Genomic DNA, 12,607 nt, shown 5'->3' with positions numbered 1-12,607 from the left:
ACACACTCACAGGGCCTTGAGCCCCCCCCCCCCCCCCCCCCCCCCCCCCCCCCCCAGAGGCTTGTGGGTGGGACTGCTGCAGTGGCTCCGTTCACCCCTTGACTGTTATCTGCCCTTCATTTTTATCTGCATCTTAGACAATGACAGGGGGGTGGATGGTTAAACAGTCTGCTTGCTGGGGACGCAAGTGGTCAATGTGTCTGCATGTGTGGCTTCGTGTGTCTGTGTGTCATTGGTGGGTATCTATGAGTGAGTGAATGGTATGTGTGGCTGGGCCTGGGTCCCTGTGGGACATGGTCACAGAGGGAGGGGCTCACCCGATGATGAAATAAACAGATCAACCCTGAACAAGAGGATCCTATAGAGAATTTACAGAACCGTTCTTGGAAAAGCAAAATGTGTTTGGCACAACAGTGCAATCAGATCTTAATCGCAAAAGCTGCCAGACAGGGCAGGGTTAATTAAATCATGTGTTATAATTTGGTTTGAGTTTTTGGTTTCTTTGTTTTCCCCCTTTTCCCTTCCCTCCTTTCTCAAATATTCACAGGTGGAGTTGCCGGGCTGTCTCCACCTAAAGGCAGACCTCAGTGTTGGTCACGTGCTGCAAACTGAATCATTAGACCACAAGCACAGGTTCTGTTGATATGGTGAATCTTAAGCTGCCTCATTAACTATAAGATGACATAAACTACACAAACAAGTTGTTTTTGTAAAGTTTTAATTTGCCCTTGGAAGGGGATCAATTCTGTTCTTAGCTATAAGAATAGAATAACAGAGAAGAGCTGCCTTGACAGGGCGAGACTCGGCTGTCCATCTGCATCTGAAGGACAAAGGTCAATGTTCACATTCTGGACAGAGAAGACAGATGGTTAGAAAGAGGAGCGAAAGAAGCATCTATGTCCACTGTGAAAACCATCTTTGAACAGAGGCGGTGGTTTACGACTATAATCCAGTTTCCCAGACTCCTTAACGCCCACTCACATCCTGGGCCCTCTGACCTCAGGAAATCACATGATAGGGCGGGGCCAGGTTTCACAATGAGCTCACCCGAAACCTTGGCTGATTGTGACCCACACCCGTTTTCACACCTTGGCTCGTGTCATTAGGTAGAGGATCAATAGGTGGTCCATGACCCTCTTGGGGGGGACACTCCCACAGGATTTAAATCTGGGACTCTCCACCATTTGACCTTAGAACTGAAGAAGCTTCTCAGATGAAACATCTTCAAGCAATTTAAAGAAGTCCAGACGCTTTTCTTTCCAAGCTCCTTAGACTACAGAGAAGGCCGAAATCCTAAAAAGAAAAACATCTATTCAAGTATGTACAAATATAGCACAACCATCACACCTACAAATCCCTGCAGGTTCAAACAAGGTCACATTGTGTCATACAGAAAGCATAGAGATGTTTTTGTGGGTCACAGACACCCCTGGTGGTATAGCAAAACAGAAGGAGAACTAAAATAAAAATAGGAATTTTACACTGAAGTTTAAGATTCTTCAAAATCAGAAGAGGTGGAATCCAATCAGGGATTGAGGACAGCTCAGTCAGAGACTGTAGTTCAAAGTCAGGTGTACTCGGAACCAGCTGGGCTGAAAGAGATCTCTATGGACTAGGTGGTCTGTTCCCAGAGATCCAAATAGAGATGACTTGGGGTCCAAACAGTCAGTCCTCTTGAGGTAATTTAATGGTTTTACAGGTGGAGGCCACTGACCTTTCCCTCCTCCTTTGTGTATACTCATGCACTGTATATAATGTTCTGTCTCTCTCTTTGTCTTTGCACAGTCAAGGAGCGTATCAGGTCACATTTCACTGCGTGTTATACCTGTATAACTATGCACATGACAAATAAAGAATCTTAAATCTTGAATCGTTTTTTCTGACTATTTTGTTTTCACTAGTTTTGCATTTGGCTTCTAGTCAGTGTCACTACTGTTAGCATGAGGTGATACTTGGACCCTAAAGAGGTTGCACAGATAGTCCAGCTCATCTAGGATGACACATAACTATGAAAGTGGGATTGGGCTGTGGATCTTGTCAGTCCCTGATTAAGACAGGTTCTCTACCAATCAGAAGGACGGTGGTTTCCTGGGTCCTCCAGTCTTGGAGGTGAACCCCAAGTTTCCCCTGCATCAGTCTTTGTGAATGCTGAGGCCTAGAAAAGTACTTTATGAATGCAGCTTGTAGTAAAAAAGCACTCTATTGGTACCAGTCCATTTATTTGTTTTCTAAGTATTTTAATGTCTGTGCTACTGTTGTACATTAATCAATTTTTGTTTTTTGATTTGAGGATCTAAATGAGGTTTTGGAGTTCATAAACAAGATGATTACAATTTCAGGATGTAGTTATGACACAATCTGCTTCGGGGTGTGCGAAGCTATGAAAGCCTTTTATAAGGGGTGAAATATAATATTATATTCATATAATGCACATCATAGGAAGCTTAGTTGGCAGAAGTTAGCCGGCTTTTCAGCCATATTGTGACATTGGATTCTTTATATGTAAACTCAAAATCACCCGATGTTTATACAGACTGGATGTTTCTGCAGGGAGAATATGATCTTATAGTTTCACAGCAAACCACTAATCTTTTGCTTCATTCTAGATCCAAATTTTATAAGTAGGGAGACAAATCTAGCAAACTGCTTGCCCATCAGTTACATCAAGTCTCGGCCTCCCAGCTAATTCCACAGGTGGAAACTGGGTCTATGTCACATCTTGCTGATATTAATAAAATCTTTCTAGATTTTTTTTAATATAAAGCTTTTTCTTGTGATCATACTCAGACTTCAGTTGAATTTGAGTCATTTTTCGGTGAGACTGTGCTCCCTGTTATAGATTTTCTTATCTAGAATCTTGTCCATCATACATGCCTTTACAAAGCAGTAAGAGTCCGGGCCCAGATGGCTTCTAGCTGATTGTTTTCTAATTAAGGTCTTTTTTATTGAAAGATGTTTTATACAATCACAACAACAAATTAGACTGATGTAAAAAATGTACATTTATAGACATATACATGCACACAGTTGTACAGAGGCAGCTATTGTCCATCTTTCCATTTGTCAATAAATGTCAGAAATAGTTGCCATGTAGTGTAGAAGCTGGAGGTGGAGCATCTCATCTTTTCCAGTTTAAGATACTCCATAACTTCTGTGATCCATTGTGAACATGAAGGCGGTGAGGAGTCTCCTGGCTAATAGAGGACAAAAGCCTATCATCTTCAGCTTGTGTTTTTTCAGATGCCTCCCCTGTGGTACCAAATAGAGCAACAAAGCAACACAGATCAAATTTTAAAAAGAGTAGAGAATTGCAGGACATGTGTAGAAGGATCGCTGGAGCCTGCTTACATTTATCACAGGTAGAATCCAGATCTGGTCTAAATCGGGACAAATCTTTGACGACGTACAGTTTTAAACGACATTGACAAATTGATGATGAATAAATCTTACTTATAATTTTTAGGCAGTCTTCCCTGGAGATTTCAACATCTTCAAACTTTACTTTACGTGATTAAGAGTGGTTGAGCTGTGGATTCGTTTTTTATGAATGTTACCAATAATTCTGATCAAATGCTACTTTAAAGGTATCATCTAGCAGAGAAACAGCTGGACGAGAGGGGAAGCAATCTGTATGTAAGGATACAAAGTTTTGTAATTGTAAGCATAAAAAAATAGATTTGGGTATGTTAAACCTGTTTACTAGCTGATCGAAAGAGGGAAAACTGTTTCTTATATAAATGTCCTGTATTGACAGAATACCATTTTTACACAAACCCTGAAAGCCTCCACCTGACAGGGAGGGGAGGAACATGTGGTTTCCAGTAACTGGTCCAAAGAGAGAAAGACTGTGTAGCATGAAAGCTTTCTGTTATGGATTTTGTTGACAAAGTATGCAAACACAGCCAGCTGACTAGTTCATGCATTTATTACTTCCAGGCTGGACGACTGTAATTCATTATTATCAGGAAGTCCTAAAAACTCCCTGAAAAGCCTTCAGTTAATCCAAAATGCTGCAGCAAGAGTCCTGACAGGGACTAGAAAGAGAGAGCAGATTTCTCCTGTTTTGGCTTCCTGTTAAATCCAGAATTCAAAATCCGGCTCCTCACATACAAGGTCTTAAATAATCAGGCCCCATCTTATCTTAATGACCTTGTAGTACCATATCACCCTATTAGAGCACTTCACTCTCGCTCTGCAGGCCTACTTGTTGTTCCTAGAGTATTTAAAAGTAGAATGGGAGGCAGAGCCTTCAGTTTTCAGGCCCCTCTTCTGTGGAACCAGCTTCCAGTTTGGATTCAGGAGACAGACACTATCTCTACTTTTAAGATTAGGCTTCAAACTTTCCTTTTTGCTAAAGCATATAGTTAGGGCTGGACCAGGTGACCCTGAATCCTCCCTTAGTTATGCTGCAATAGATGTAGGCTGCCGGGGGATTCCCATGATGCATTGAGTTTTTCCTTTCCAGTCACCTTTCTCACTCACTATGTGTTAACAGACCTCTCTGCATTGAATCATATCTGTTATTAACCTCTGTCTCTCTTCCACAGCATGTCTTTATCCTGTCTTCCTTCTCTCACCCCAACCAATCACAGCAGATGGCCCTGCCCCTCCCTGAGCCTGGTTCTGCCGGAGGTTTCTTCCTGTTAAAAGGGAGTTTTTCCTTCCCACTGTCGCCAAAGTGCTGCTCATAGGGGGTCATATGATTGTTGGGTTTTTCTCTGTATCTATGAAGCGCCTTGAGGAGACTTTTGTTGTGATTTGGCGCTATATAAATAAAATTGAATTGAATTGAAGTCAATACCTTTATTACCACACGTGTGAGAGCAAGCAGACAGTCAACAATGATGGTTACAGGGTCATGAGTGCTCCGCTTTCTGGACCCAATTTAGACACATTTGTGGTTTGCAGGGGCCCTCTATTAAAGCACCATTAATAGGGAACCATCTGTTTCCCCATCTCAACAAGTGTACTCCAGTGTACTCACTGGATGGGCCAGGTTGGGCATTGGGACTTTTGCAGATCTATATTTAGATTCATCTTTTGCATCTTTTCAACAATTGATCGCAAAATGCGCATTACTTAGGAGCCATTTTTTTCAGATACTTCCAGGTCCAAAACTTTGTTCACCGTTCATGTAAAGATTGTCCTGTTCTCCCTGGTCATCTATTTATGCTAAACATTGTTTTGCTCAGTTTAGGATCGGACACCGTACTCCAAATTTCTCCAATACCAAATACCGAATTTCCCAGAGGAACCCACCTGAGGGATTAATAAAGTTTTATCTTATCTTATCTTATACTAAGGACTGGTTCACTAAAATATATAATCCAATGTCTCCGTCATTCTTCTGCAAATTATGCTCATATATTCTGGCACTCTCCATCTTTGAGGGTTTCCTGATCTGGAGTCTTTGATGCCCTGTCCAAGGTAACTGGGAGAAATATTGTTCTAAATGCTGTGACTGCATAATTTGTGTATCATGAGCTTCACTCAATCTACATAAAGACTCGATAGCATCTTTTTGAGGTGGTACTCTTCAGTTCCACCTTCTCATATGGCCTGGGTTAAGGAAGTGCTCTATCATCTGAAGCTGGAGAAGATCAGACTGACCCTATCTGGTACTGGGCACAAATTTGAAAGGACTGGGAAACATTTGTTTTTCTTATGTTAACAGCACATCTTGTCCTGTTACCCGAGCTTGTCTTGTGGGTGTATAACAAACCTTAATAATAATACTTGTTCTGTTTATTATTATTGCTGTTTTTTACTTCTTTATATTGTTACTTTATATTACTAAAAAAAGATTCCAGATCACCTTTTGTCTCCTTTTTGAGAGTGTTTACATGTATCTGTAGTGCAAATGAATTCCCAAATCATTAACAAACCATTCTTTTAAAATGAATCAAAGTTTGGAAATGGGCCTGCACTTGTCTTAAAAAAATCTGGAAACTTTTGATAAATGCATATGAGTTTTAATTTGTTTCACGTTTTTTTTCACGGACCAGCCAGATATGGATCCAGCGGCATTCAGCCCACCCAGGGAGCTTCAGGAGGCCGTTATCGACTCTGTTTCTATATTAATTAACCAGTGGTTAGAGCATGAGGGAGAAGCATCTCTTTGCACTGTGGAAGCCGACCTACAACACCTTGTTTCCGGTTACCCCTGGTTATTGGACTCACTGCACCCGCTCGTACAGAATTTCATTCTCCACGAACTACACCTCCACCCCCCCGCCACTGCTGCTCGCCCACTCGCTTCAACGGAGGACGTGCCGTCCGTACCGCCGGATGAGGAGTTACCTGGCCCGTCGGAGCCGTCTCCACGGAGGAAGCGACGTTCGCGCCGCCGGCGCGGCACCCCACAGCCGGAGTTCAGAATGTCAGAGCAGCCGGCTGTGGTGAGTGAAAGGGACACTTTTGTTGACTCTGTTGCTTCTGTGACTGTTGTTTCTGGGGCAATTTTTTGTGTTTCTACTGAGGATAACAATGATTTCTCACGCATGGCCATAGCTTCTAAGACTGCCGGTTCTGAACCCTCGTTCCATGTTTATGACCGTGTCCGCTCCATTGTCCCATCCTCACTTCCATTCCAGTCAAATGCCAGGCCTGTAACGCTGCCCGCAGTTCAGTCAGCAGGCGCGCTGCCCGCAGTTCAGTCAGCAGGCGCGCTGCCCGCAGTTCAGTCAGCAGGCGCGCTGCCCGCAGTTCAGTCAGCAGGCGCGCTGCCCTCAGTTCAGTCAGCAGGCGCGCTGCCCTCAGTTCAGTCAGCAGGCGCGCTGCCCTCAGTTCAGTCAGCAGGCGCGCTGCCCTCAGTTCAGTCAGCAGCCGCGCTGCCCTCAGTTCAGTCAGCAGCCGCGCTGCCCTCAGTTCAGTCAGCAGCCGCGCTGCCCTCAGTTCAGTCAGCAGCCGCGCTGCCCTCAGTTCAGTCAGCAGCCGCGCTGCCCTCAGTTCAGTCAGCAGCCGCGCTGCCCTCAGTTCAGTCAGCCGCCGCGCTGCCCTCAGTTCAGTCAGCCGCCGCGCTGCCCTCAGTTCAGTCAGCCGCCGCGCTGCCCTCAGTTCAGTCAGCCGCCGCGCTGCCCTCAGTTCAGTCAGCCACTTCACCATCTATTACGTCTCTGCTACTTGTAGCTCAGTCGCCACTAGCTCAGCAGCCTCATTACAAGCAGGGAACACACTTCATACAAACGTTAGCTGGTTCACTTAAGCTGGCCATCTCAGAGACAGTTGCTCCCTCTAGGGCCTCCCCAGAGGCTGGGTGTCAGCCACCAGCCAACTCTGGACCCCTAGAGGTCAAGATGCCAGCACCAGCAGCTTCACTAGAGGACTTTACTGAGCAGTCTCAGCCGTCATCCCCTGCTGAGAGCTCCAGTGAGTTCACCCCTCTGCCCCTGTCCTCTGCTGGAGGACCAGAGGGGTGGCCGCCGTCTGGTCAGCCGTCTATCTCAGCTGAAGGGCCGGAGGAGCCCGTCCAGCCTCACGCCACGTCAGCTGGAGGGCCCGAGTCGCCCATCCAGCCTCAGGTTTCGTCTGCTGGGGGTTCGGGAGAACCCAGCCAGCCACAAGTGTCGTCAGCTGGGGGTTCGGGAGAACCCAGCCAGCCACAAGTGTCGTCAGCTGGGGGTTCGGGAGAACCCAGCCAGCCACAAGTGTCGTCAGCTGGAGGGCCCGAGTCGCCCGTCCAGCCTCGAGTGTCGTCGGCTGAAGGGCCCGAGTCGCCCGTCCAGCCTCGAGTGTCGTCTGCTGGAGGGCCCGAGTCGCCCGTCCAGCCTCAGGTGTCGTCTGCTGGAGGGCCCGAGTCGCCCGTCCAGCCTCAGGTGTCGTCTGCTGGAGGGCCCGAGTCGCCCGTCCAGCCTCAGGTGTCGTCTGCTGGAGGGCCCGAGTCGCCCGTCCAGCCTCGAGTGTCATCTGCTGGTGGGTCTGACGAGCCCACCCAGCACCACGCCTCATCTGCTGGGGGTCCTGGAGGACCCAGCAAGCACATCCTCACGTCTGCTGACGGTCCGGGGAAGTTTGTTCAGCCACCACCTGCTGAATCATCCCCTGTGTCTCCTACACCGTTGCCTGCATCCACATCACCTCCTGCAGCATCACCGCCGTCAGGTTCCGCAGCCGTCCCGCTGCCATCAGGTTCCGCAGCCGTCCCGCTGCCATCAGGTTCCGCAGCCGTCCCGCTGCCATCAGGTTCCGCAGCCGTCCCGCTGCCGTCTTCATCCACGCCTGGTCCAGCCTCTGTGTCTTCATCCACGCCTGGTCCAGCCTCTCTGTCTTCATCCACGCCTGGTCCAGCCTCTGTGTCTTCATCCACGTCTGGTCCAGCCTCTGTGTCTTCATCCACGCCTGGTCCAGCCTCTGTGCCTTCATCCACGTCTGGTCCAGCCTCTGAGTCTTCATCCACGCCTGGTCCAGCCTCTGTGCCTTCATCCACGTCTGGTCCAGCCTCTGTGTCTTCATCCACGCCTGGTCCAGCCTCTGTGTCTTCATCCACGCCTGGTCCAGCCTCTGTGCCTTCATCCACGTCTGGTCCAGCCTCTGTGTCTTCATCCACGCCTGGTCCAGCCTCTGTGTCTTCATCCACGCCTGGTCCAGCCTCTGTGCCTTCATCCACGTCTGGTCCAGCCTCTGTGCCTTCATCCACGTCTGGTCCAGCCTCTGTGCCTGCATCCACGTCTGGTCCAGCCTCTGCGGCTTCGCCTTCGTCTGGTCCAGCCTCTGCGGCTTCGCCTTCGTCTGGTCCAGCCTCTGCGGCTTCGCCTTCGTCAGAGCCCGCTCGGCCTGTTCTGCCTCGCCTCTGGCGGCCATTTTCCAGGCCTCTGGGTTGGCATCATGGCCATTGTGGACGGCCTCCAGAAAGGGTTCGTTGCCGCCGCTGGCCTCGCGGCCGACCTCCGGACCTGCTCTGTGGCCGCCGTTGCCGTGTGCACGGTCGGCCTCCGGACCTGCTCTGTGGCCGCCGTTGCCGTGTGCACGGTCGGCCCCCGGAACTGTTTGCTCGTCGCCGCCATTGCCGTGTGCACGGTCGGCCCCCTGAACTGTTTTGGCTCTTGTGTTGTCGACCCCCAGACTTTCCTGTGGACTCATGAATAGTCTTGTTTTGTGTTGACCTGTTTTTTTTGGTTTGGTCTGAACTGTTGTGCTCCTTGTTTTTTGTTTTGGACCCTCCTTCCTGGACCCCCTCCGCCCGCCCTGGTCTGATGCTCGGTTTTGTTGTTCTGTTTTCTGTTTAGGGCTGTCGGGAGCCAGCCCTTGGAGGGGGGGTACTGTCACGGTTCTGGGTCAGTTTCTACCCAGTATTTTGAGTTCATAATGTTTTGGTTTAATTTTCCATCAGGGATTGTTTTCTTGTTCTCTTGTTGTGTTGATGATGTCGATTATGTTTATTATTAGGGTTTCATGTTTCTGTTTATTTGTGTTTAGGATTTGTTCTTCGGTTGTGTCTGCTTAGTATGTCTAGTTCCATGTGTCATTTTCTGTCTGTCTCTCAATGTCGAGTCTGCGTCTTAGTGTGATGGTTTCTTGTTCCTGTTTTATTGTGAAGGTCTGTGTCTCATGTGAGTGTGTTCAGTTTTACCTCTCGTCCCGTTAATGATTCCCAGCTGTGTCTCCCACCTGTGTGTAATCTCCCTGTGATTTTCTGAGTGTATTTAAGTCGTGTCTTCTGTGTTTGTAGTTGCTGGTCCGTCTGTGTTTCCACCGTGCTTCATCTGTGTGTTTCCCTGCAGTCTACCGTCATCTGTTTCCGCCCGCTCTCATTCATGTCTAGGTTCGTGTTCTATAGTCAGTTTGTTCCCAGTTTAGTTTAGGCTTTGCTCCGTTTGTCCATTTCCTTTTTTTGTGTTTAATAAACCACCCTCACACCTGTACAAGTGCCTGCGTTTGGATCCTCCTTTATTTTCCACACGGCTCATCTCACTCGCCGTGACACGTTTGCTGTTTCATGCATTTTTTGCAACTTATTCCTTAAAATGCACTGCGCAATTTATTTTGGTTTAGTTAGAAAAAAAAGACGTTTCAAAACCTCTCAAAAACTCATAGATCAAATATGATAAAGTTGGATTGAACAGGTTAAACTATGAATAAATGGTAAATTGTGGACTTCCTCATTTGGTTGGACAGTACACATATAGCTGACGATGCCATTTCACAAGGGAGTGTGTGCAGCTCTTTATGGCTTAACAACAGGACCATGGTGATATATTTTAAAAAAATAAAGTACTTTCTATATATTGAGAATACACACCACACTTGCAAGAATCATAGTGTCTAACTTAAGGCTTTCTGTCAAATTTAGACCAATGAATTTATTACAGTGATCTCACTCTACAACATAACAATGTTTCACAATTTTTTCAAAGCTTTAGTTATTGTGTTTACAAACAGAATGACATACATGCACACACATGCTAGCAAAAACATTGTGACCTTGGCAAAGGTGGTTAAGTCTGACTGTGTCATTGTCACCCATTCCTCCCTGAAAATTTGTTAAACCATTAAACCACTTTCTCTTGTTCCTGAAAAAAAAAAATCAAAAAGAATATCAGAAGGTGCAATAATACAAGTGTCATGAAATCAATATCCTTAGTATCCTTATTTTCCTATTAGATTGTTTTATGTACTTTAATAATGAAGGCTTGTAGAGCAAGGCCACCTTTGACTCACAAACTAAGTGCTCAGCCAGACTAAAAAACAGGAAGTTTTACTGCACAGGCATATTAATAGATAAAGACACAGAATCACTTTAAGCATATTTGCACTGCACAAGACACTAAATAATGTGGATTGCACAACACTGGACATTATATTCCTCATTTCCAGTTAATACTTGTACAGCTGCTGTTATTGTGTATATATATTTATATTTCTTATCTTATATTTCATACATTCTTATATATTTCTATACTGTGTATTGTGTATTTTGTTGTACAGTTATTTTATTTTCAACTTAATTTATATATTTTATCTTATTCTTTCCCAGTTAAATTTACCCTTCATTCTAATTTGTGTTGTACAGTTATTTCATTTTTAACTTAATTTTTATATTTTATTTTATTTGATTCCTTCCTAATTAAATTTACCTTTTTTAATTTTCATATTTATTTCCTATCTTATTCATAGCCTTTTCGTTTTTTTCTTTAGGTCCCGTGCAGTTGTCTAAGCATTTCACTGCATATCATACTGTGTATGACTGTGTATGTGACAAATAAAATTTGAATTTGAAATTTGAAATTTGAATTTGAAAAGAGGAACTTTCCATATAAGCAATGTTTGAAACTGTGTGACATCTGAAGTACAGAAATAACACCATATAAGACACGTGTTGAGCTAAAAATGTTAGAGCTCTTGCAACTGGCGTTTGAGCTGTGCAGGGGTCTCTCTCTTCCGGAAGATGATTGAATAAAAAGAAATATAAATGTTTTAACACACTATGAGTTGGTTTTCTCTGTTCTGTCATGGGGACAAAAGAATCGGGGTTAATATTTGGTGTTTCCGCCCGGTTCTTCGTGTAACAGAGAGAACAAATGTGGCCGAAGGTTGGATCTGATATGAGGCGAACAGAAGACCGGCCTAAAGAGATTTAAAGGTGGGCACAAACCTGTTCAAAAAGCAAATTTGTGCATATTGGCTGAATTCTAAATTATCTGTTCGCTGAGTGATGATCTTAACTATTAAATTGGCTCAGTAGTGGTAAAACTAAATTCTTGAGAATAAAGTGAAGCTTTGAAGTAAGGATAATGAAACTGTGAGAAAAAGACAGTACTGAGATAAAAGTAACATGAGATGTTATGGTAAGAGAGAAAAGAGACCAATGTGTGTTTAGGAAAACACAGGATCATAGGTTATTGGTCATTTTATGGGTTAATAAGTGTCAAGTTCAGGATATGCGCTACACGTTAAAGGGGACGAAGACTAAGTTTTAAAGATGAAACGGGTTAACTTTATAGAGGTTCTTTCCAAACCAGTGACAAAAGTAAAGTAGGACCTTTTACCAGGAAAAGCTAATTGTATCTTTTGGAGTTTACAGTGTGCACTGAGGGAAGTCAGGAATAGTTTTAAACTGGGATTCTAGTTGAAAAGGGGGTGAAGGACGTAGATTTAGGGCAGCTCACAGCCTGGCGTAAATGCAAGGTGCTGTCTCACAACTTGATTTATTTGTTTGATTTATTTTTATGACAAAAATAATAAGGAAACATTGAAAACATACAACCCGTTGAGGGGACAGATAGGGTTGGGCAATTGAAAGGTTTTGTTTTGTTTAGCATAATTTTTTTTGTTATATTTTAGCTTTTAACATGGAACACGCCGCTCTGGAGCTTCTCTCCTGATGCTACCCCAAATAAAACCCATCTCCATAGAGACTGTGTCAGCTCCCAAACAGACAAAAACAAACTAAAAGCCAGCAGTAAACAACGTAAACATAAACAATCACAAAGAAAGAACAACACAGGATCCACATCTGAACCAAAGAGTAAAACAGTGAAATGTGGATTATTAAATATTAGGTCTCTCTCTTCAAAGTCTCTGTTATCTCACCCCAACCAATCACAGCAGATGGCCCCGCCCCTCCCTGAGCCTGGTTCTGCCGGAGGTTTCTTCCTGTTAAAAGGGAGTT

General features: G+C 45.1%; 2 long non-coding RNA genes across 2 annotated transcripts in view; both read right to left on the bottom strand.

Annotated features, from left to right (window-relative positions):
• The window catches only part of LOC146498715 (uncharacterized), a 74,869-nt gene that overhangs the window by 10,812 nt on the left and 51,450 nt on the right, over positions 1-12,607 (bottom strand). The window lies entirely within an intron of this gene.
• On the bottom strand, positions 506-6,576 carry LOC146498718 (uncharacterized). The gene is made up of 2 exons (XR_014870110.1): positions 5,300-6,576; positions 506-5,221 (listed from the first exon to the last, which is right to left on the bottom strand). It is a non-coding gene; the product is annotated as an uncharacterized LOC146498718 (long non-coding RNA).

Source organism: Neolamprologus multifasciatus, chromosome 17 (assembly GCF_963576455.1).
Source record: "Neolamprologus multifasciatus chromosome 17, fNeoMul1.2, whole genome shotgun sequence".
Classification (NCBI taxonomy): Eukaryota; Metazoa; Chordata; class Actinopteri; order Cichliformes; family Cichlidae; genus Neolamprologus; species Neolamprologus multifasciatus.
This window is presented reverse-complemented; position numbering and strand designations above follow the sequence as displayed.